At 40.7% G+C, this 26210-nt stretch overlaps 1 long non-coding RNA gene across 1 annotated transcript; it reads right to left on the reverse strand.

Moving 5' to 3' along the window:
• Positions 1-514: 514 nt before the first annotated feature.
• On the reverse strand, positions 515-11866 carry LOC129624196 (uncharacterized). The gene is made up of 4 exons (XR_008700813.1): positions 11826-11866; positions 11468-11591; positions 11047-11143; positions 515-1019 (listed from the first exon to the last, which is right to left on the reverse strand). It is a non-coding gene; the product is annotated as an uncharacterized LOC129624196 (long non-coding RNA).
• Between the last annotated feature and the right edge of the window lie 14344 nt (positions 11867-26210).

Below are 26210 nucleotides of genomic sequence, written 5' to 3' on the forward strand. Positions count from 1 at the left end.
ATAGTGTAAAGCAATTATCCAATTAAAAGTAAACAAATTTTTAAAAAATAGAAAAACAAAGAATTGCATGCCAACTTTTAAGACAGTAATTTTCAAATTGTATTAATATTTGAAAAGGAGGAAACAAATGAAAACTTTATAACACTACTGTATTCCTGCCAGTTTAAAGATGAACTTTTTCCTTCCACTCTGCCCTTACCTACTTTAGTTGTCCTGAATACCTCTGCAGAGCCCAAGATATCTGAATAACATGATAGTGATTTCAGCAATTTCCCATAACAGAGTATCTAGTGCGATTTGAAATCATCATTGATATTGTTTCATATAGAATTTCCGCTTAGGACTCTTCAGAGGGTTTCCTCCTATTTACCTTCCTGCTTGCAGGAAACAACCTCTCATCAAAAATCAATTATATTAATTTTGAAGTATTAGTTAGTAGCCCAGTCAACTATGGCTGAAGGTACAGCAATTGAGAGAAACTAGTTTAATCATTAACTTCAAAAAGTCACTTTATATGTATGTTTTCTTACAATTTTATCATAAATTCCAACTCATTATTTTTTCTCTTCCCAGAAAAATCTGTTGAACTTTGAGAAAAATCCATCTTCTAAGTGAGACTATTCTTTCTGCCAAATGGTGATAGTTGGCATTTGAAGAAGAAAGTAAACAGAAAGTGAAATGGTGAGATAATTATTTTTATTAAAGTACCATCAGTAACAATCATACCAAAGTTTGTTCTTTAATTACTTTGGACTATAAACAGACAATCAGGACAGGATGATGGGAAAGATGACTCCAGGCTTCTATTTGAGCTACGCTACTTACAAAACATGAAATTATTTCATATTCTCCCAGATACTAGTGCAATTAACCAGACAGCAGATGCTCTCCTTTATGGATGCTTGCTCATGTATTGGATGAGAAAGCTACAATAATTGGCTTGATCCAGATGTCCATATGAAATAATTGAGATTCTGAGATGGTAACATTTCTGAAGAAATATGAAAAGGATACTAAATCTAAAAAAAAAAAAAAAGTTCTTAATTCATGGGAAATCAATTCAAGCAAAAGATAGTACTTAAAGATTTTGTGACTTTAAAGTACACATTGAATAATTTCAGATGAGATGGGGTTAAAACTAATGCTACAACCCTACTTTGCTGTATAAGATACTTGATTCAGTCTAAGATTGTAACATTATTTCATCAGAACAGTTGATTCTCTGGGCACAGTTAGATCCAAAATGATAATAAATATGTTATTAATACTCTGTAGCTCCAATTTTTCAGAACTCTAGCCATCATTTATTTTCTGTCTGTAAGACGGGCCACAAAGATTCCTTTGCAGGTTCTTGTGCTATCAAATCTCTGAACTTGGGTCTCAGTTCAGTTCAGTTCAGTCGCTCAGTCGTGTCTGACTCTTTGCCACCCCATGAATCGCAGCACGCCAGGCCTCCCTGGCCATCACCAACTCCCAGAGTTTACTCAAACTCATGTTCATCAAGTTGGTGATGCCATCCGGCCATCTCATCTTCTGTCGTCCCCTTCTCCTCCTGCCCCCAATCCCTCCCAGCATCAGGGTCTTTTCCAATGAGTCAACTCTTCACATCAGGTGGCCAAAGTACTGGAGTTTCAGCTTTAGCATCATTCCTTCCAAAGAACACCCAGGACTGATCTCCTTTAGAATGGACTGGTTGGATCTCCTTGCAGTCCAAGGGACTCTCAAGAGTCTTCTCCAACACCACAGTTCAAAAGTATCAATTCTTCGGCGCTCAGCTTTCTTCACAGTCCAACTCTCACATCCATACATGACCACTGGAAAAATCATAGCTTTGACTAGACAGACCTTTGTTGGCAAAGTAATGTCTCTTCTTTTCAATATGCTATCTAGGTAGGTCATAACTTTCCTTCCAAGGAGTAAGCGTCTTTTAATTTCATAGCTGCAGTCACCATCTGCAGTGATTTTGGAGCCCAAAAAAATAAAGTCTGACACTGTTTCCACTGTTTCCCCATCTATTTCCCACAAAGTGATGGGACCAGATGCCATGATCTTTGTTTTCTGAATGTTGAGCTTTAAGCCAACTTTTTCACTCTCCTCTTTCACTTTCATCAAGAGGCTTTTTAGTTCAAATAATCATCTGAATTACACAATCCTAACATTTTTATCACACAGGCAGGGCCACCCTTTGTCCACTAAGGCCACTGTTGGGAACAAAAGAAATGGGCTTGGCTAACAGAAGCAGAAAGGAATGAATCACTGGTATAAAGGTAACTCTGAGCGTCAACAGGGAGCCTGGGTAACCAGACTGGAGGACCTAGCTTCAGAAAGATGGTGAGTTGCAACAAAAATTAAGGTCACAGACAGAAACAACTGAAGTTGTGCACGGCTGTGAGCCCTAGACTAACAATCACCGCTACCTCTGCACTGTGGGTGCTGGCGACTCTGGTGGAAGAAGTACTAAGAAGTCCCTGCTTGCTGGGTATGCCAATGGCCAACTGAGGACATTCCCGGGGCATACTTATGTCTTCTAGGCTTGCTGGACATAATAACGTCTTGGAAAAGAGTATGTCTTCCCTTCAATCCTTGCTTACCTTTCTTTCTTTCTTTCTTTTTTGGTAGTAAGGCGTAGTCAGAAAGGGGCTTCCCTGGTAGCTTAGCTGGTAAAGAATTGGCCTGCAATGCAGGAGACCCTGGTTCAATTCCTGGGTCAAGAAGATCCCCTGTAAAAGGGATAGCTATCCACACCAGTATTCTTGGGCTTCTCTGGTGGCTCACATGGTAAAGAATCCAGCTGCAATGCGGGAGACCTGGATTCGATCCTTGGGTTAGGAAGAACCCCTGGAGGAGGGCATGGCAACCCACTCCAGTATTCTTGCCTGGAGAATCCCCATGGACAGAGGAGCCTGGTGGGTTATAGACCATGGGGTCACAAAGAGTCAGACATGACTAAGCACAGCACAGCACTTACTCAGAAAGCAGAGACCCTGGGCATTTAAACAACAGAAAGTGAAAGTGAAAGGGTTAGTCGCTCAGTCCTGTCTGACTCTTTGGGATCCCATGGGCTATAGCCTGCCAGGCTCCTCTATCTATGGCATTCTCCAGACAAGAATACTGGAATGGGTAGCCATTCTGTTCTCCATGGGATCTTCCTGACCCAGGGATCGAACTCAGGTCTCTCACATTGCAGGCAGATTCTTTGCAGTCTGAGTCACCAGGGGAGCCCATTAAACACAGAATGATACCCTTTCTATATGTACCAGCACAGTGGCCAGGAGAGGCCGTCTCTTAACTGTGGCTACTTCACAAAGAAAGAGGGTCAGTTGAGAAAGGATGCTAGGTGCAGAAGTAGTGTCTTGGTTGAGGAATATGTGGGAGACGGAGGCCTGGAGAACTTGAGTGTGAAGTCCCCACACCTTCCAAGCAGAAGTTTGAGGATGGAGGTGAGGAGATGGTTGTAGAAAAGAAAAAAAAAAAAAATGTGTTGAGGAAGTAAAAACAGAAAGTACAGAAAAAGGAGTGATTACTGAGATTAATTCTAAATAAAGAAGTTTCTGCGAATGGCAGTATTTTAGTTGTCTTTAAAACATAAATACATAGGATTTTGATATTAATTGACGGGAGTAGGAGAAGACAGGGGTTTTTCAAATTTGCTTGCTAATGACAGGACCGTGTTCTGAAAATCTCTGGAGTGGCCATCAGTGGTTCATATTTGGTTAAGCTTTATCTTTAAATAGTGTAGAGAGGAGAAGCTGCTTCAGAATCTAGTCTTGTAAATAAGTTTGCAGTTTCTAAAAACATTACTTGGATGGATCCAATTATAAGTCAGCTGCTGTTAACTACAGAATGCGAGAGCTCTGTCAGAGTTAGATAATCTGCAACTTTTGCTTTCATATAAAAGGCAATTAGATAGCCCCCTTTGATCTTGTAATAAAACCAGTCTCAAAATTTATCCTAAGAACATAATTATACACTTTCTATAAGGATGTTCATTGTTTATAACAGAAAAAAAAATAATGTGAAGAGACATCCCTGAATGGGCACAGTTGGGGGAAGGATTAAATAAACTGTGGTAGTGTAGTGTAATGGAATTGGTTGAATAAGTGGAAATCACGTTGAAGAAACGTGAAGATGTGAGACATGCTTACGCTGTACTGACTGGCTCGGTTCCTAGTATGTCTCAAGGCTCATTCTGATCGCACGTCTCTGCTCTGGATCCCTTGATAGGATCCTGACAAGGAAAGCATGCAAATAGCTTGTTCTTCCTCACTTGCTCCTCTGTTTGAGAAGACACAGAGTCAGCTTCCTCAAACCACACAGGTGATCGAGGAGGGAGAGACGGCCGGTCAAACCCAGGCGCTGCTACCTAGGACGGAAAATGATGCCAGCAGCTAACAGTGGTGCCCAGCTGCTCTGCCCCTTCTCTCCCACCGCCGCCCTCTGTCCAGGCCTCCAGATCCTTCTCCGGGACACTTGGAGGAACTCCTGTGCTCACCTACTGCCCTGCTGACCATACTCTTCTTCTGCTTCCGCCAGCACTATCCATCCACGTGGGATCACTGATCTTATAAAAGCAGGTATGACCTTTTCTAACTTTTTTTTCACATTTTTATTGAAATGTAGTTGATTACAATCTTGTATTACTTTCAGATGTGAAGCAGAGTGATTCAGTATTACGTATATAAATATATATTTATATAAATTTTATATTGCTGTTTAGTTGCTAAGTTGTGTCTGACTCTTTGGTGACCCCGTGGGCTGTAGCCAGCCAGGCTCCTCTGTCCATGGGATTCTCCAAACAAGAATACTAGAGAGGGGAGCCATTTTCACCTCCAAGGGATCTCCTCAACCCAGGGATGGAAACTGTGTCTCCAGCGTTGGCAGGTGGATTCTTTAATCCCCCAGGAAAGCCCCATAAATTATATATCTATATATATCCCTGGAGAAGGGAATGGCAACCCACTCCAGTATTGCCTGGAGAATTCCATGGACAGAGGATAATATAAACATACATAATAATTTTTATATATTAATTATCTTTCATATCATTTTCTATCATAGGTTACTGCAAGATATCAAGTATACGTCCCTGTGACATGCAGTAGAACCTTGTTGGTTATCTGTTTTGTATATAGTAGTGTATATATGTTAATTCCAAACTCCTAATTTACCACTCCACTCATTTTTCCCCTTTGGTAGCCATAAATTTGTTTTCTATGCCTGTGAGTCTGTTTCTTTTCTGTAAATAAGTTCATCTACATCATTTTTTAAGGTTCCACATATAAGTGATATCTTATGATGTTTGTCTTTGTCTGGCTTACTTCACTTAGTATAATAATCTCTAGGTCCATCCATGTTGCTGCAAACGGCAGTATTCCATTCTTTTTCAATGGCTGGCAGTATTCTGTTGTATATGCACACCACATCTTCTTCATCTGCTCACCTGTTGATGGACATCTAGGTTGCCTCCATGTCTCGGCAATGGCAAGTAATGTTGCTGTGAATGTTAGGATGCATGTGCCTCTTCAAATTGGAGTTTCTTAAATAGGTATGGTCTTGTCCTTCTCCTTCGGAACATCTTAATGGAGCCTTGTGAACATATATATTCAAATTCCTCTGCATAGCCTTTGGGCTATTTCAGTATCCCTTTAAGGCTCTGTTTCCAGTGACAGTCCAAACTAGACTGCTCAATTTTCTCAGAAATAAGATCCATTTTTTATTCTTTCATGACTTAAGTTGTTCTCTTAGCTGGAATAGCATTTGTACTGTAGAGTTTTCCTCGTCCTCCTCTGCAGGAGTCCACCACTTCCTCTGACAGTTATCATTGTTTCTGGATCTGTATTTCCAAGGCACTTTGCAAATGTCCCTGTTAAGGTAATAATCAAGTAGATACGCAGGAATTTATGCTTATATTTCCATCTCTCCTAGTTCCCAAGATTAAGTCTTCTCAACTTTGTAAACAAAGATGCCCAAGAAAGTGCTCTGCATGTAACACAAACTCAATAAACATTGGCTAATTTCAACTTTTGTACACTTAGCAGAAGAAATATTTGATTTGTTCATTTTATTTTTCTTAATTCAATCAGCTTTGATTATACAACACAGAGTAAGAAGCTACAAACTATCCCAAAGTTGCTGACACTGGGAAGTATCATAGTTATTTGTTGTCAAAATTACTGGGGAAAGAATTTGTATGATGAGCACGCTCTACAGTCTTTATAGAGTATTTTCTTCCAAGCAAACCTATTTATTAGACATCTAAGCACAAGCACGATGCTCAACTCAGAGGTTGTTGATGTCTTATATAGACACAACCGTAGTGAGGTTCCCTTCTCTCAATTATTGAGGGCTCTGAATAGCCATCCATGATGAAAAGCCAAGTAGAAAGCATCTCTGAAATGGCGATACACTGATTTCTCCACGCCCAGATGCTACAATTCCAAGTTGCAATGCACTCCATTAATTAAACAAGTCTGCATGCCCATAATTTAATTTGCTGAAAGAATTCACAAGAGGGATGGGAAACTGGGTTCCCTTGCTTCCCATAAATGTAATTGACATAATGAGCAGCTTTCTCTTTTGAGTCACAATGCCTTACAGTAATACCTGCCTCACGTGACACCAGACTCTCCTGGAGTCGCACAGTGAAATAATTTCCTAAGTGCAATTCAACTCAGTATAGATAGGTATCAAATAGCATCAGAGGCTTCAGAAATAAAAGAAATGAAAATGACTTCAATGAACTTGGTGGGTGGAAATGGTAAGAATCTGAGTCAAATAAGAATTCACATGAACACATTCTACATATGTTCCTCTTTCTCTAGGTATTTTCAATGTTTGCAAAGTTAGAAATGGAAGGTAGGAAAATCTTAGACTGAAATGTGAAATAGATGACATTTTATTTTTATTAGCAGTTTGCAAAGCACTTTTGTATGCATTAGCTTGGGGTTTTATGCATCAAATGTATAAGTGAGACTATTTTTTAAAAATCCATTGAAATGTAGTTGATAAACAATGTTCTAATTTCCATCGTACAGCAAAATGATTCAGTTATATATATATACATATATTCTTTTTCATATTCTTTTCCATTATGGTTCATCTGAGTGGGACATTTTTATTGTTCTCATCATCATCCCTTTTTACAAATGATGAAGCAGAAGATTCGAAGGATTTAGTAATTTGACCTGAATGCTATGGTTTTTCTACTAAGTAACTTTAAGACTGGGTCAATACTTATCAAGTATTGAATTGAGATCATACTGGATGCTCACTAATTATCTACCCAGTGAATGGATATAATAGATTAAAAAATAACTTGCGTCATGTCACTTGTTTTTACAAAAAGTTTAATTTATCCCTAATGCCTACCAGTAAAAAATCAAATATCTTTATCAGAAATGTCAGTCTGCTCTAAGATTATAGTCACAACTCTCGATTTTTTTCTTAATTTGAAAATGGTATTTTTAGACTTCTAAGATAAAATGACCAATGAAAGACAGAATGTGAATCTTTTATTTCCTGGATGGACTTTCTACTTCTTACTCTATCAATGTTTAATTTCCTTCCTGTGTTTCTCTCATTAGTCCTACTGACCTTTTTTTTTTTTTCCCCCAGTTAATTATTTGTAGCCTTTTCAGCTTTCAAAACCAATCCCTTTCTTCCCTTCCTGGGCAACATTGTTCACAATCACAAAGAAAAATAACCAGGGGGCTAATTAATGCCATTTTGTACACATTATATAAAGTATTTATAAAGCAATATGAGATGTTAAAGTATCATTAGAACTGGCCTTTTAAGACTTTAATATTTGGCACTGAGAAAAACAGTACTTGGAAAGCTTTCATTTTGCACCTATGCTATAGAGATTCCATCACCTTCTGACAGGTGGTGAACAGGTACAAGTGAATGAAACAAATTAAGCGACTAACTCCTACCAACGTTTGAAATACAGGATTTTAGTGGCTTCTTTATTTATCAAATAAAAATAGAATACCCAAGCAACTACTCAGTTAACTCAGCTTTATGATTCTCTGAACCAACTTGGTTAAAATTTCCATTTTACATGGAAAGATACATTTTATATTTTTCCATCCATTCAACCCATATCTAGAATCTATAAGGTCCACTTCCAGGGCATCTGAGTATCAGAGAGACTCTGTGTTTATAGCTACAATATCTGGATCTGTGTCTATTAGAACCTTCCTTCCGCAAAGCTTATTTGGAACTGTTAGCGTGAATGTTTATATTTACAATATTTGTTTGGTCTCTCCTTTGCTCCTCCAACCCATTTTAGCTAATACCTTAGGCCTGACAAGGCTACTAGCTCAGGGAAGGAGAGACATAGCAAGAAAAGGGGTTTGTGTGAAACACCATGTAAAGGCAAGTTTTTGAAAGCATGCCCTGTTGATGGGAAAGAACTCCCAGCATAGTGTGCAGGCATTAGGATACAGAGGCAGAAAAGAGGTCCAGTCACAGGAGTTGGTTTGCCTGTCTGGGCTGGTTTGCTGAGCAGAGGCTGACATGGGTCTCTGAGTCTTTGAGTTGAGTTCTCCTCCTCTTCTGGACCCTTTTGCATCACCAGGAACTGTGTTCAAGGGAGCAATAGCAAAGCCTAGATACATTTAGGGATATAAATGTACAAAGCATCAAAGTTTCACTTTCTACTTAGAGGTGGAAGAAGAGGAGCAACAACCTCACGGAGCTCACCAACAAACCTTGGCATGGATGCCAAAGGTGCTGTGGATTGTGTCAAGGTACCAGGGCCTGTATTGCCCCACAAAACTCACTGGTCTCCCTGGGAACACCTGGAAAGCAGTCAGCGCTTCCCTTGCTCTCAGGAAGGAAGTTAGCAGAGAGTGGGCAGCTCACCTGGGTAAGTCCCAGCATAGAGATGAGAGAAGTGCTTGCAAATGACAGTGTGAGCTGTTGGCCAGGTCACTTACGAGATCAAACTAATCTTGGTGGGTGTTCACAAGAACAGTGTTGTTTATAACGATACCAGTGCGGACAAGATGACCACGGCCAGACATTCACACCCCTAAACTGTTATTATAAAAAAAAAAAGAAGAAGAAGAGAGGAAGGAAGGAAGGAGGAAAAGGAAAGAAGGAACAAAAACAAACAAAACACCCCTAACCCCCAAATTCTCTAGAATTGCAGATCATTCCCTGGGAGGAAATGGGACTAGATTTAGACAGTCCCTAATTAACTACATCCCTGGAGGAGGAAATGGCAACCCACTCCAGAATTCTTGCCTGAAAAATCCCATGGACAGAGGAGCATGACAGGTTACAGTCCATGGGTTCACAAAGAGTCAGACACAACTGAGTGCATGCGTGCGTGCGCACACACACACACACACACACACACACACAATTAACTACACAAAATTTCTTCCATGAAGGAAATAAGCTTAAAATAAAGATGAGTTTGAAAAGATGAGCTTATGAAAAGGTACACACCCAAATTTTTGCCCTGCAAATAGTATATCTGTTCTAGATATGTCCACTATAAACAGTTGTGTAAAGCATTACATAATCGTGTTTCTTAAGGATAGATGTCAAAGTTCAATGACAGTTCAAGGAAAAAAGCACAAGATAAAGAATTAAGTAAAAGTCAAGATTTACTTTAAGAGATAAACTTTGGGGCAAAGTTTTAATGGCATCTGTGTGCCATATTAAAATGATTGGACTTTTGTGCCATTAGAATAATGAGAGTCTATTGCAGGGAACCCAGGAGAACTGAGGTTTTTAAATATAGGAGTGATATTATTATATCTATGATTTAGGTTAATTCTGCAGAAAAAAAAAAAGAAGTGAACTATGGATGTGAGTGAGATTTAGACATCAGAATGTGAACAGAGGGACTTCTCTGATAGTCCAATGGTTAAGACTCTGCACTTTCAGTGCAAAAAGTACAGGTTCAATCCCCGGTCAGGGTACTAAGAAACTGAGATCTCATGTGCCACCCTGGCACAGCCAATAAATAAGGAGAATTTCCACTAAATAACAATATATAATCCTTTAACTAAAAAATAAATGCACATAGCCATCAAGTAGCCCATGGTACTTGGAAATTATGGGGTCCATACATATTAAAATATAAAACCTAGAAAGAATGAATGTGAATTGAGAAGTTGTACCACTTGTCCATACAGGGGATAATAAGGCAGAGATGGTGAAGAATTGGGAGATCAGCAGAATGTGTAGATGCCTAAGTGTCCTAGCAAATACTCTTTGTGATTGCTGACTAGTAGTGACTTCTCAGATGGCTCAGTGGACAAAGAATTTGCCCGCAATGCAGGAGACAAAGCAGACTTGGGTTCAATTCCTGGGTGGGGAATATCCCTTGGAAAAGGGCACGGAAACCCACTCCGGTATTCTTGCCTGAGAAATCCCATGAACAGAAGAGCCTGGCGGGCTACAGTCCATAGAATCGCAAAGAGTCAGACATAACTGAGCGACCAGCACAGCACAGTGCGACTCACAGTCCTGCTGCTGGTTCTCAGAGGTATATGGGTAACAAAGGAGCTTGCAAATCTCTTAACAGCAATTACCAATGATGACAACGACATTGAATTCTGCTTATTTCTCCTCCTGGATTTTCCAAGAAGACGAATGCTTCTTTTTTGCTTGTTTTTCACATGTGCATTTTAATTACAATCTCTGTGCCTAGTGTTTCATCCTAAACTTTTTTATTTTCCAAATGGTTTTCCATTTTAAAGAGACTAAATAAAGATTATGACTGAGCTGTACTCGTGGGAATTCCTAGATCTTTTTATAGGAAGTTTTTTTAGTCCAATGGAGTTGAGAATCCGATTTCCAGTTGGAAAGAATAAGAGACATGCAAATTCAGGGTAGAGCTGTGCAGCACCCTTGTGTTGGTGAAGACAGAACATTTTCAGTCACCTGGATATTAACCCTTAATTATCTGGATATTAACCCTTAAACATCTGGATAGTTTTAAATGTGGAGACAGGGGAACAAAACGTTGTGTTAATAAAATTTTCATTCAATTTAGTGAATGTTAGAGAGTAAAGACATACTCACTGTGACAAGGACCGTTCTTGACTCATTCAAATCCAAGTTTCTGTCTGCTACAGGACACACAACAGAGTTTTTCTGTTTCAGGGCCCCTTGTAGTTCCCTGTGGGCAAGAGACTGGTGGTGGTCATGGTTTAGTTGCTAAGTGGTGTCAGACTCTTGTGACCCCGAGGACTGGGGCCCACCAGCCTCCTCTGTCCATGGGATTTTCCAGGCAGGAATACTGGAGTGGGTTGCCATTTGTTTCTCTGGGGGATCTTCCCAACCCAGGGATAGAATCTGCATTTCCTGCATTGGCAGACGGATTCTTTACCACTGAGCCACCTGCTAAGCCCCTGGCACAGAGATTGAATTGTTGCCAAAGGATTGTCAATAAAAACAACCTGTGACGTCTTCAAGCCTGATTCCCTAGACCAACCATACATACCTTCCCATCTTGTCACTTCCGTTTCTTCTTTATGAGCTATGCAAATAGAAAAGCTCCTAGCATCTTAGACGTTAAAGATGGACGATTTGCATTTGTATCAATGTGAATGGACCTGAAGACTGTCCTACAGAGTGAAGTGTGTCAGAAAGAGAAAAGCAAACATCATATATTGACACGTATACATAGAATTTAGAAAACTGGTGCAATCTTATTTACAAAGCAGAACTAGAGACACAGACATAGAGAACAAACACATGATACCAAGTGGGGGAAGGAGGTAAGATTAATCAGGAGACTGGGATTGACATCTATACACTATTGATACTATGTATAAAATAGATAACTAAGGAGAACCTACTGTGTAGCACAGGAAACTCTACTCAGTCCTCTGTGGTGACCTAAATGGAAAGGAAATCCAAAAAAGTGGAGGTATATGTATAAATATAATTGATTCACTTTGCTGTACAGAAGAAACTAACACATTATAAAGCAAGTATTCTTCAATAAACATTAATTTAAAATCAATCAATAAAAATAAAGACAGATGGAACTTCCGCGATGGTACATGGGATAAGAACCCACCTGCCAATGCAGGGGACACAGGTTCGATTCCTGGTCCGGGAGGATTCCACATGCTGCAGAGCAGCTAAGCCCCTGCACCACATCTTCTGAGCCCGAGTGCTGTAGCTGCTGAAGCATACGCGCCTAGAGCCTGTGCTCTGCAACGAGGGAAGCCACTACAAAGAGAAGCCCACACATAACAAAGCATAGCCCCCGCTCTGCAGGACTAGAGAGAGCCTGTGCCAAACAACACAGATCCAGGGCAGCCAAACATAAATAAAGATGGACAATCCACAGTGGTAACTTATCTAGATTGAAAGCACATTTTAAGAGCCCCTCCACTCCAAATCAGTTTTGATTCCAGGCTATTGAGGCCCGAGACTTTAAAGAATAACACAGCTCGAGGAGGATAGAAGAGGCCTCAACAAACAGGCAACACAAACTCAAGCGTCAGTGCATTGGTGATGAGCATGGGGCCTCCAACATGAGAGAAAGAAAGCATAAGATGAGAAGAACGATGCTCTTAGTAGAAATGAGAATGCAAGCTACATTGGGTGAGTGAAGCCCTGAATAAGAAGGTGATAATGGGATCTGATCTAACCTAAAGAAATGTGCCTTCAGGAGATAGAGTCAGAGTTTAAGACTAGATGTTGGAATCTGGGGATAATCAGCATATAATCATAATCTCCTCTCTGGCTTTTAGTACATTTAAAAGAAAAAAAGACACACAACACTTCAATTCTGTGTGTATAACATGTACATTTTACAGCAAAATAAAATGTGCATTTTTCTAAAAATAGATTCTGCCATGGTTCCTTAACTCTACACTAAAAACAATGCAATCTTGACTTGTGCTTTTTAATAGGAAAACATTTATAATATAAAAATGTGCACTGGAGAGTAGAATCCTTAAATGTGTACAGTCAGTTTAGTCCTATTAAAAGAATTTTTATTGTCTCTCTTAAATGCAATGTCTCTACTACCTACACGGAGTGAGTTTTAGTAAACTAGCCGACTGTATCAAGACTGAACTTGTACGTTGTATTGATACATCTCAATCCTCCTGGAGTATAGAGATGCGCTTGCCTTTTCTCCTAAATGAGGCAACATCATTTGTGTCGCTTAAATTAGAAGACACTGTTTCAATACACACCTAACTGGTGAGGCCTAAATTATTATGTGCACCGTGGAGGGACTCAGATTTTGGCTTTAAAATTTGACAGCAAAAGAATTCAGGGAGCTAAACTACAGGGAGGTGGCAAATGGAGAAAAAAAATCAAAACACATGTTTAGAGGAGAGAGTCTGTGGGGGTCAATTGTCTAATGTGGTGGTAGCTTAAGGCCTGCCCACTGGAACATACCACCATATTAAAGGGCGGGGGGGAATAGATCACATTTAAAATGCTCTCTTGAAATTTTCAGTAGTTAAAAAAATGGATGAATGGGAGCTCATGTTTTCTATTGACAGTTTAGGCAGAATGGACTAAAATGCTATTTCTTTTCTCCATTGCTAAATTTTAAAGGCTATCTCTTCCATTTTAAAATAAGCTTTATTTTTTAAAGATACGGAGAAATTGACAAGATAGGACAGAGTATCCATATACTCCACACCCAGGTTCTCCTCTTATTAGCTTGCTATATGAATCTAATAGTTTACTGTAATTAATGAGTAAATGCTGCCACATCAATTTTGACTGAAGCCCATATTTTTTCTCTCAAGGCCTTGGTTTTTGCTAGTGCCATTTTTCTGTTCTGGGATCTTAACTAGGTTCCCACATAGCATTTAGTCAGCACATCTCCTTAGATGTCTCTTGGCTGTGGCAGTTTCTCGAACTTTTCTCTTTTTTTAATGTTAACTGCTTTGATGAGTTGTTGTTTAGTTGTTAAGTCCTGTCTGACCCTTTGTGGCCCCATGGGCTGTAGCCTGCCAGGCTCCTCTGTCCGTGAAATTTTCTAGGCAGGAATACTGGAGTGAGTTGCCATGCCCTTCTCCAGGGGATCTTCCCAACCCAGGGATCAAACTTGGGTCTCCTGAATTGCAGGCAGATTCTTTACTGTCTGAGCCACCAGGGAAGCCAGAAGTGATCAGAACCAAAAGTCTGATCGCGTTGGAGAAAGCTGGCAGAAATCAGAGAATTGAAAACGCAGCTCTGGAAGATGACACAAGACTGGAATGCAAGACTGAGGCTGGAGAAGCCAGCTACAGCAAGGACCGTGGAGCGGTGCTGTTTATAATCATGGTCCACAGACAGCCTGCATCACTGCCCCTTGAGATGTTTATGAAAATGCAGGTTCTGGAGACATGTACGGACTCGCTGAATCAAAATTGCTCATATATATTTTCTTCTACATTCTCCCAGACAGCTCTTTCGCACACAGAATTCATAATTTCCTTTTCAGAGTAGCCAGACAGGACAGAAAGACAGTGAGAAGGGATGTCAGTGATCACTTTTTGATGTAATACCCCTGAGAAGTTTCAATTCCAGAGGACTCTTTAATTGGAGCCTGAAAATCCTGGTGGATAGGACGGCTTTTGTGAAGGCTGCGGTCTTTGTTTACAATCTGCAGCCCCAGGAAGGTAGACAGGAACAAAAGTCCTCCTGATGTGATCACCAGGTGTCCTTTGATCTCAGCATGTTCGCTTTAGCAGTGTCTTGCCATCCTCCGGCTGGCAGTCTGGGATAGCTCCGCAGAGTCGGCAGAATTCTGCCTTCCATCAACCTGCAAGGTCATGGCTGAGAGCTGACAGCGCTGCCTTTCACATCTTCCATTTTTCATCCCTACCATTTGTTCATTTCCAGGTGAATTTTTCTTTCCCTTCCTTATTGATCTATTGGCATAAAAGCATACTTCATCCCATAATGATTGCACCAGACATTGTGCTCACCTTCACACGCTAATGCTTAGCTGTTTACACTTCGCATGACTAACATCTCTATTGCTCATTCACTATTTCAGGCTTTCATTAGAATAACTGGCATCACTGTCTGCAACAGGCAATGAACCAGTTCATTGGATCAAGGTACACAGACAAAATGATTAATCCAGTTTCCTCAGTTATCTTTGATGGTCTGCACTGAACAAGAGAGAGCAGATTCTATAGCAGAGAAGCAGAACCAAACAGTGTGAGGAGATTCCTCGAGGATCGGCTATCACAGTTTACAACCAAGTTGCTCGGAGGGACAAAGGTTTCCAGTGTATCCGTATCCTTTGCTGACTGCACAACTGGGTATAAAAGATCAGATGACGCAAACACTCTGGACACATCTCATTCTGCTGTGCAAAATAATGATGCTGTTAAGAGGAATGACTCCTCACAGAGGCTGTCTTAGAATAGCAGCCCCAGTCTTTTTGGCACCAGGGACCATTTTCACGGAGGACAACTTTTCCATGGACTGGGGAGGGGAGGGGGGATGGTTTCAGGATGATTGACATGCATTACATTCATTGTGAGCTTTGTTTCTATTATTATTACATCGGCTTCACCTCAAATCATCAGACAGTAGATTCCAGAGGTTGGGGACCCCTGTCTTAGAAGAAGGAGAACTTCCATTTAATGAAAGCTCACCATGAGCTATTGCATACCTGCTGCAAAATCAGCAACCCTACCAGGAAAGCAAGACAAGTTGAATAAACTCCCCAAAGCCACAGACATGATCATCAGAGGAAAACCTGTTTTAAATAAGAGTCAAATCTCAGTCAAGCCTACCTTCTTTCTGTGATGCTAAAACCACTCCAAAAGCCACTGAGTTACTGTTTGAGTCTAGAAAGCTATTCTCAGTTTTTCTTTTTCTTTCATCAGATTTCTGTCATCTCTGTATTTGAATAATTATATTACCTATTCAAAGAATGGATCTAAAGGAAACTGCACAGCATTCCCAGGACTTTGATGTTGCTGTTCAGTCACTAAGTCATCTGACTCTTTGTGACCCCACAGACTGCAGCACCCCAAGCTTCCCTGTCCTTCACTGGATCCCAGAATTTGCTTAGATTCATGCCCACTGAGTTAGTGATGCTATCCAACCATTTCATTCTCTGTCATCCCCTTCTCCTCCTGCCCTCAGTCTTTCCCAGCATTAAGGTCTTTTCCAATGAGTCAGCTCTTTGCATCAGGTGGCCAAAGTATTAGAGCTTCAGCTTCTGCATCAGTTCTTCCAATGGACATTCAGGGTTGATTCCTTTAGGAAATCCCAAGACTTTAGATCATACCACTTATTTAGGGCAATAATTGTCTCCTTCCAAATTTATTTAAAGATTTTCCTCTCCTATTTCTCTAAATCCCAGATCTTTCTGCTCTCTTCCCTCTCTTGAGTGTCTCCATTTTAAGAAGATCAGAGAGGCAGCCACCATAACACATTAATTAACTCCCACTAATCAAATGGGGAGATGACCTGTATGCTAGGCAGTCATGGTGTTTTTCAGGCTGTGGGAACAAGCTGGAAAGAACCTTTCTTATTTGCATGATTCCGACCTTTCTCAGGAAGAAGAGGTTTCTACTTAATCCACCCAGTGATCTGCTCATACACTCCATGTAAACAGTAAAACCACCTTAACTTTCTGTTTACAAGCAAGAGCCACCTGTGGTCCCTGGTTGCCCAGCTCTGACTGTCAGTTACATTAATCCACAGAGCTTAAGACAGGAAGGGAAGTGGGGAGTCAGGAGGCAGGAATTTTGCAAACTGACTTCACATGAAAAGAACAAGGTTCACAAGCAGAGGAAGCTGGGGGTGGGAGGCATTTTTGTCCCAGAGTTCTCTGCTCTTTTGGATTCAATTTCACTACATAGAAACATTGCCTTTTCTGTAAATATCAATAGAAGCATTTCTGTTTCACATCATCTGTCTCCTCTCTTCCAGTCCATTTTTGGCCCCATAACATCTGCAGACTTTTAGAAGCTGGGTGTAAAACTTCCTGCCCTTTGATAAAAGGAATATCCAAGCCTGATACGTCTTGTGCTCTCCTGGTATCAAAAGATTCAGTCTTTGTGCGTGGTGAGCAGAGTTACACTCGGTCCTGTCTTTGGAGATGATTTTCTGAGGAATCTGACTGAGGCCACTGAAACTCTAGGGCCTCTTCAAAAGAGGGTTGCAGCTCTGCCAATGCTGTTGTGGATTTTCCCAAAACTGTCTTCTTGGAGGAGTTCTGGTACTGGAAATTCCCAGGTGGTTCATGGTAAACAATCAGCCTGACAATGCAGCATCGGGAAGATTCCCCTGGAGGAGGAAATGGCAACCTACTCCAGTGTTCTTGCCTGGAGAGTCCCATGGACAGAGGAGCCTGGTGGGCTATAGTCCATGGGGTTGCAGAGAGTTGGACATGACTGAGCGACTGAGCAGACAGACTGGTGTGCTCCTAACCAGAGTTTTGCTTCTTAACGTGTGAGCAACAACTCCTCTGTTCAAAATTCGAGAACTCCCGAGAGATCAGCATGAGATCACAGGACGCGTACCTAATTCAGTGACGGCTGCACTGGACCCATTAGCCAGCTATGTCACTCACCCAGTGAAGTTAATTATTCTGAATCCTAACCATTTTTGAAAGATGAGGAAAACTATGCTGGTGGTTTCTACCCCAAGGAATGGCTGGCTATGCTTTTGGCACTGGTGACTCGGATGAGATGATAGACATAAGAATGGTTCACATCATCTAGGTACCAATCAATTGTAAGGGGGGTGTGTGTGTGTGTGTTTATCCAGTCAGTCATTAACTGGGCTTCCTCAGTGGCTCAGTGGTAAAGAACCCACTTGCAATGCAGGAGACGTGGGTTCAATACCTGGGTCAGGAAGATCCCTTGGAGGAGGGCATGGCCACCTGCTCCAGTAGTCTTGCCTGGAGAATCCCAAGGACAGAGGAGGCTGGCTGGCTACAATTCATCTTTAGGGTTGCAAAGGGTCAGACAAGACTGAGAACATGTGGTTCCTTAACTAATTACCTATATATAATAGGTGCTACAATAACCTCTGACCTTTGCCATCAAAGACCTTATGTATTGGACAAAAATAGTGGGACAGGAGAAGAGAATTCCTTTTTACTCAGAGCTTGCCAGTTTTCAAGAGCTTTGCATGAGGTGCATCAGTTAATTTTCATCTCCATCACCACCCTCATGTTGGCCTGATTTACTGAGCACTTACTATATCCCTCATGCTAAACTAAACACTTCCAGTTGGCTTATTCAACCCTGGTAGTTGTGATAGATGCTTCTTAGTAGCCTTATCACAGACTAGGAAAGGCAGGCTTCTCTAGAGGGTGACCTTCTTGTTGCCCGTAGGTCATACTGACAGATTTCAGCTCAGGTCAGCCCAGCTCTATAACCTGTGCTCTCAACCACCAGCCAAAACCAGATCACCCAATTTGAGGATGATTAATCCAAGACCATGGAGACTGAGAATCAGTCCAAAGTCCTATAACATGAAGCAGGACCGAGATTTGAACTTGATTTCATTTGCTTGCAAAGCCCTGTTTTTTGCATCACGTCCACCCCCAGAGGTGAAGACCCCAAGCCAGACAGAGCTGTAGAATAATAGCATTTCACAGAAACAGAAATGATTGGAAACAGTTAAGCCTCAGACAACGAATCCCTTTGAATCATTTTCTTTTTAAAGACTGTGAGAAATCATATTTATAGTGTTTAATTTCACTTCCTATTTTATTAACATGACTGAGGTGGCATTTTTCCTTCTCTGTTATAACCTGCTGATTTCGTGGGCCATATTATTTTATGATGCATCCTTTAATTTTTTTTCTATTGTTTCACACTGGGTGTTTTCATGGGCTTTTAGGAAATTTCCCTTTCTTTCATAGAAAAAGGTTTTTTTCTTGGGAAGTTTTCCTTTGGTGCATTTCCAACTGAGGAAGAGTCTCCCAAGCTATATCAAAGGTTGTTAGCCCTCTGTTCTCCCCTATAGGTCTAGGAGGATGAGCTCTTAATATTTATTTCTGAGGGCTGTTTTCTCTGTTTTTATCCTGCTGTTGAAATGAGCAGTTCAATAAACTTCTTAACGCAGCTGGTGGAAACATCTCCTTTTTGCTTTCATTTCTAGTGCTTCAGAGATGACAGTGGCGTGAGCAGTTTCTGTGCTTTGAAAACTTTCTGTGAACTTGAGATGCCCTAATAAATAATCCTGAAATCATTAATTGGCATAGAGAATCACTGAGCTTAGAATGATAATGTTTTTAGCAAACAACCATGCTTTCAAGCTTTATATTATCTCTAACTTTAATTCTTCTGCAATGCAATCTCCATAAGGTGTTTGCGATAAAGGCAGCATCTGGCATGAAGGTTCTTTATGCATTGTATTCCAATATAATACAGAGCTCTGACCCCGTGACACTAACTCAATACTTCTGCAAAAGAAAATTGTCAGGGGGAGAGAGGAAGATTTTCTAGAGTCCTGTTACACTATTGGTTTGACTCCTGAATATTTATTATTTCATAGTAGATTCTCCAGTGAATTTCAAGCAGATTGAAGAATGTTTCAGAATGTGGGCTCTGAAAAAGTTGAAACTCTATATTGTCTAGGGTCCAATATCAACTAATAGATGTTTACTGTATATGTAATACTCCCTCTGAGTAAACTAGTCCCTGGAAATAAATAGCCCACTCTTAGAAGACACTTCTTTTCAGGAAAAAATAATAAAGTAACCTCTTTCTTTGGTCAATGATACCTTTCTGCCTTAATAACAGACAGTTCACCTCCTCACAGGTAGGTAATTTTCCAGCAGGTATGAATTATTCCCTGGGAAAAGTCAGGCCAGGCTATACCATCTTCCTGGTTATCTGTCTCTGTACCATGTGCATGCTAAGTCACTTCAGTCATGTCTGACTCTGTGCAACCCCATGGACTGTAGCCCACCAGCCTCCTCTGTCCATGGGATTCTTCAGGCAAGAATACTGGAATGGGTGGCCATGTCCTCCTCCAGGGGATCTTCCTGACCCAGGGATGGAGGCTTCGTCTCTTGCATCTCCTGCATTGGCAGAGAGTTCTTTACCACTAGGTGCTACCTGGGAAGCCTTATCTCTATACCATAAATCTACCTATATTTATATATCTATCTATCTCTCACCTATCATCACTGACTTGAAGGGAGGGATTTATTCAATTGAGAAGTTATCTATCAACATTGGAGCACATACTGCATACGATGACTATGCCACAAATTGTAAGAGGTTTTATACATGCATATATATATATATATATATATACATATATATAGAAATAGAGAGAGAGAGAGAGAGTGAGATGAATGAAAGACATGGTCTTGTTGCTTTAATTGCTTATGATCTACTCAAAATTAAAAATAGATCCAAAAAGCATTACAAGAGAATAGCACTAAAACAGCTTCTAAGAAATTGAAAGTGGTTATTTTAGAAAAACAAGCTGAAAAGGCAACCACCGAGACAATACAGAGTAAGCCTCAGAGATGACGTGAGTGGGGGTAGTTGGAATCAACTTGGGAGGGCCAGACCTAGATTTGCTTTCCAAGCGGGACTGGGATGGTGGGTCAGTGCCCTGGGGCCCCTAGTCCTGAGAAGGACTTCTCTTTTCTGGGCTGAACTTCAAACAGGGCCTGAGGAGGCATGAGCTTTGGAAAGTTCTGGAATTCCCTAGCTTGACTCAGCTGGACAAGCTGGCCACTTGATGATGTCCTTCTTTTTCTCCTTTCTTAGCTGTCATCTGGTTACAGAGGGCGATGCAGTCAAATAGGGAACTGACCTTTGGCCAAAGATGAAGAAGAAATTTCTGGACACTCCCATGAACACTCATCCTCCAGTTCTAGAAAATTTAAAGTAACTTGTGACTACCCTTCTTTTCTCTCCTGCTTTCCATCTGCCCCAGAGAGCATCTCTCTAATCCTTCTGCTTCCTTTATTAAAGATGCTCGGTCTTGGGCTTTGTTCCTGCCACACCTTGAATCCTCCACGGGACCATCTAGTCTTCCTGTTGTCAAGATCATTAACTCAAGTCCAGATTCACACAAGTAATTATTCTGATTCACAGGTCCTCACTGCACAGAGTTTAATATTATTGTTAAGAATAGTTATTTTTATTCAGATTATTTGAGCCACGTGATGCTAATCAGGTTACTAGGTCTTCCCATCCCTCACCTGTAAATTAGAACGATTTATTCACTTGTGTACCATTTGCAAACGATATTGAGGTAGATATGAGGTAGATACCATTATGTTTTCCATGGGCTCAGTCACATTCAACTCTTTGTTACCCCTGGGACTGTAGCCTGCAAGGCTCCTCTGTCCATGACATTTCCCAGACAAGAATCCTGGAGTGGGTTGCCATTTCCTCCTCCAGGGGATCTTCCTGAGCCAGGGACTGAAACTTCGTTTCCTGCATCTTTTGCAAAGCAGGGTGGATTCTTTACCACCAAGCCACCTGAGAAGCTCAAGTCCTGCCCTAGACATAAGGACACATCGGTGACCTAGACAGGATAGCTCCTACCCACATGAAACTTACATTCTCAGGGGCCCCACAGAGAAAGGAAGCATGACCCTGATCTTGAGGGAGAAACACAAAGTAAGCCATGATTTGGGTAAATAGGAACTCCATGTACAAAAATCTCTTCCATCCTTAGTATTTGCTGCCAGAAGTGATGAATTATGCATAAACACGGTAAAGATGCACAAAAATCTAAATATACTTCAGCATCCCTACACAGCTCATCTCAGGAGAAATTGAGAGTAACTAGCTTAGTTGTTTAAAGTAATGAATGATATACTGCACGGAAAGTGACCGATACTGTGCTTGACATGTAGTAACCATTTCTAAAGTCTAATATGTGAGGAGAAGCACTTCTTCAGTTGCCTCCATCCTCCCCTGCCCCCCTTCCCCAGCTACCCCTTTGCACACCCCAGCCCCACAGAAAACCAACACCCCGTGGCCTCCATGGACAGGGACTGCCTGATCCTGCCTCTGGGACTTAGTCTGAAATGCTTTTCCCTTTTCCCATTCTGCTTTGAATTTTTGCATTTTCTCCCCTGTCATCAGTATGATACTCAAAACTAGGGGGGGTTTATTTGCATGTGGGAAACCCTGAGAAGTAGCTTGTAAATCAGAAAATTAAAAACAGTTTTATATTCAATGAAACTGAATGGTTTAGGATTTGTTTCTATTTATTGTAAAGCTTTGAGAATCCACACTGCTGATGTATGCAGAGGATGAAAATAGAAATGCTACTACCAAAGATGCCAGGACACCTGTGTTTGTCTCAGAGAGGGCTTTACAATACTGAATGTGAATGTCTTTCTATGGGGTGTCTTCCGTTCAGCAAAGACTCCACCACTAGGGTCTTTTGTTCTAAACCAGAAGCCCTCACTCATTTAAATTACTACCTGCCCCCTGTGGTCTCGTAAATTTGTCATCTCTTGTTCAGAGAGATAAATGATAACCTTCTTCTCCTAGCCAACATACTTGGTTAAAGAGAACAGCACAATTCTTTTTTTTTTTTTAATACTTTTCCAACTCAAAATAGAAACCCGGAGGGCATGGCTTGGACTCTTGAATTTAGACTTACTAGTAACACTAGCAGATATCTCTAAGGAGCTGCCTAGTATTCTTCCTTTCCATGCTACATGAAAGGCAATTTTATCAAACTTCAGACTTTCACCAAATTATGTGAAGGAAAAGATAATTCGAAGGATTAAGAAATAAATAGAACCACAGCGCAATATAAAGAATGCTTACTCTTGTTGTAAATAATACCACAAGCCCTAAAACCACCCCCATAACATTTTGGAGAATGATGAAAAACATTATCTAAGTCAAAATGGCTATTTTTCATAAACTATCTTGTTTTATGATACACAATACATAAAGCTAATACAATGGAGAGAATTTATTTGGTGGGGCTATTTTTGGAGCACTGATAATAAAACCTCCTGGTGCTCTTGAATTATATTAGACATTTTGTATCAGTTATTGCAAAGAATGAAAATAATCAATTCCTGGAGGAAACTTTCTGCAACTTGAATTCAAAGATATCAGAAACTTCTAGAAAGTGAGAGCTAAGAAATCCCAAGTTGGAATTTTAAGTTCATGCTATTGAAAGGAGATTAAAAACAATTTGTGGGCAGTTTATGACAGAACCACAAAGAAAATATCTAGGAACTTTTATAGCAATAGGACACAGCAGTGACATGATATTGTATTTTATACAAATATTAGTCCTCCATGGGCTGGAAATTTTAAACAATGAAAGCAATACTTGGCACTTCTCCACAGATACTTTGAAAGTCCTTCTTTGACATGTTAACAGTCTACTAGACTCAGTCTTATAAATTGCGTAAGAGTCATGGGCTTCCCTGGTGGCTCAGACAGCAATGAATCCACCTACAATGCAGGAGACCCGGGTTCAATCCCTGGATCGGGAAGACCCCCTAGAGAAGAGAATGACAACCCATTCCAATATTCTTACCTGGAGAATCCCATGGACAGAGGAGCCTAGCTGGCTACAGTCCATCGGGTCACAAAAGTCAGACACGACTGAGTGACTTTCCCACTTCACTTCAAGCGGTTTTGCTATCAAACACCCTCCTAGTCAGTTCCAGTTCTGCCTTTACTGGTCACGGGACCTAAGGATGGATATTTAACTGTCTGGGACTCAGTTGTCCCTGAGAGTAAGATCTACTTTAAGCAGTCCTTTGGAAGAATAAAATGAGATAATGTTTATAAAGAAATCAGCATATTTCCTGGGGTATTTTTCTCAAAAAATTGTTACTGATAGAGAAAAATGCAACTTACACTCAAATTGCCCCTAGAGAGTATGTGAAAAACTTTGGGGAAAAAAATAACCTGGCATCTTTTCAGAACATTGATTAGAATAATCTAAGAGTTATAGTTTGTATAAGGATAGTAGATCATCTATCACTGAATACCATACCTTCTAGCATGAAAAGCATAATTAAATTGTCCCATCACTAACACGGTTCTGTGAAATCACATTTGCAATCTAGGGTTATTTCATATGTTAAATGTTAATTGTTTTCTTTTTTGTTTCCCTCTGGCACAGAGATTATACAGTATATAGAAATATGTATTTATAAATATATATATTTATATATTTCTAAAAATATTTCTAAAATTACATATATAAATATATATGCAGCTCCCATGTATTTTTCTTGCCATTCTTGGTTGGATCAATAGCCTCCACGTCAATTTTTAAAGCAACTGTCTTCCACTGCAATAGGTAATTTCCCATGTCCCTTCTAAGTTTAATATTTCTCACTAGAGCCGTCTGCAAGTATGTTTTATAGTGTCATTACCCAGTCCCCTTAGTGAGATGGATGCCTTTCCTTGGGCAATTGAAGCAAGGTTACCCAGTGTATCATCTAAGAGCCAAACCCCCAAATTCTATAGGTCTACAGACAATAATGCCTCAAGAAACAGCCTCCTGAAGGCTCTTTAAAGCCCTTCTAACTAATGGAAAAATCTGTCTCACATGATGAGAAGAAGAAATGTTGTGTTTTACTTTAAACATTCAATAGGCTTTCATATACATTGCTTTATTTACTCCTCACTACCCAGTGAAACTAGATGACTCATTTTTTTTAATTTTAAAAAGATATATTATTTTTAATTGGAGGACAGTTGCTTTGCACTATTATGTTGGTTTCCATCGACATGAATCAGCCAGAGGTGTACATATGTCCCCTCCCTCTTGAACCTCCCTCCCACGCCTCCCACCCCATCCCACCCCTTTAGGTTGTCACAGAGCACCGGAGAAGATCGATGTTCTTTTCAGCCCCTGAGCAAGTGGAACAAGACCAGCAACAAGCATAGCTTAGCTAATAGGAGCCCATACATCAGGTGGAGACATCCCTGGACCAAAAAGTTGTCAAGGTGACAACTATGGGTTATTTCTCGCAACAGATCTCTTCCTGCTGAAAGACAGGCTGCACCTCCACTGCACTAAGCCACATACGCTTCTCTTAATTCTAGATTATATTTGATTACCGGATTTTCTTTTAATGAAACATTTATAATCATTTCCTTTACAACATCAATGTGCTCATTTCCAGGAAAAATAAAAAGATTCATTAAATTATCAAATGCCAGTAATAGTTTTATTTAAGCCAGGGATTCCATATACATATAAATACCCTAGAAAATAGCTTCTGAATGATCAACAAGGCTGTTTTGCTCAAGACAAGAAGATAAGCAGAGGAGAAAGGCACAGCACAGAACTAGGCTTTGCTCATAAACGTTGTCTAGCTAGTGAGATAAAACTGAGAGAGAAAGAGATAGGTGATGGTTTATACAAAGTTCATGCAGAATGGAACTATTTTTCAGTTAATCCCCCAAACTTGACACTTGATGTGTTTTCCCCAAGGGGATAAAAATGAGCTAGCGGCAGAATGAGGGCCGCCCTCAGCTTCCAGACTCCAGACGTGGTTTTCTTCTGACCCCCTCTTCCAGGCAGCCAAGGAAGCTGAATTCATGACCTCAGCCCCGCACCTTGCCAGCCCATCATACGTATAATCCAACGCTGTCTACCTAGGATCACTGGTGTGTTGAACTATCGAATCTGAAAAGCCTAAGATTGTGTTTGCCGTGGTGGGGATTTAAGCCTGTCTGAATATGCCACTTTCTAGCCAAACAAACCAAACCGAAACCCAGGGAAATCTGCCAAGACAAACTTTCAAACCCCAAGTTTAAAAACATTGGAATTACCGTCACGTTGCACTCCAATGTAAATGTTGTCACGTCGGGCCAGACCATCAGCTTAGGAGAGGCCAGAACTGTGGGAGAAGTTGAAGGAAAAGTGTTCAGTGTCATTGACGGCTTCTTGTTGACAATGGCAGAGAACTCTACTTGGCTGTCCCAGTATCCCTGCTCTCCTTCCTTCTTAACAAAACCCTGCATTTTATCTGGACACGTGGGTTTCCTACCCCAGAAACTGTAATTCCCAGTGGTCCTTTTCCCTGTTATCTCCTCCTGCTTTGATTCAAATTCCACCACTTCTGGGCAGATGGGTGCAATTCACGTCAGTCACTTTCCCTGCCCCTTGCCTTGCCAAACGACGCGTCGCTTTGCCTATCACTGAGGGTGATCTTCATAAAATCCAAATGCAATTATATTATCATAGTTTCTTCTGCTTGAAATTCTTCAATGTTCTTTGTGACTTAGAGTGCTATAAGTCTTGCAGTGCTGTGAATGGACCTGGAGTCT

This window comes from Bubalus kerabau, chromosome 12, assembly GCF_029407905.1.
Source record: "Bubalus kerabau isolate K-KA32 ecotype Philippines breed swamp buffalo chromosome 12, PCC_UOA_SB_1v2, whole genome shotgun sequence".
Taxonomy (NCBI): domain Eukaryota; kingdom Metazoa; phylum Chordata; class Mammalia; order Artiodactyla; family Bovidae; genus Bubalus; species Bubalus kerabau.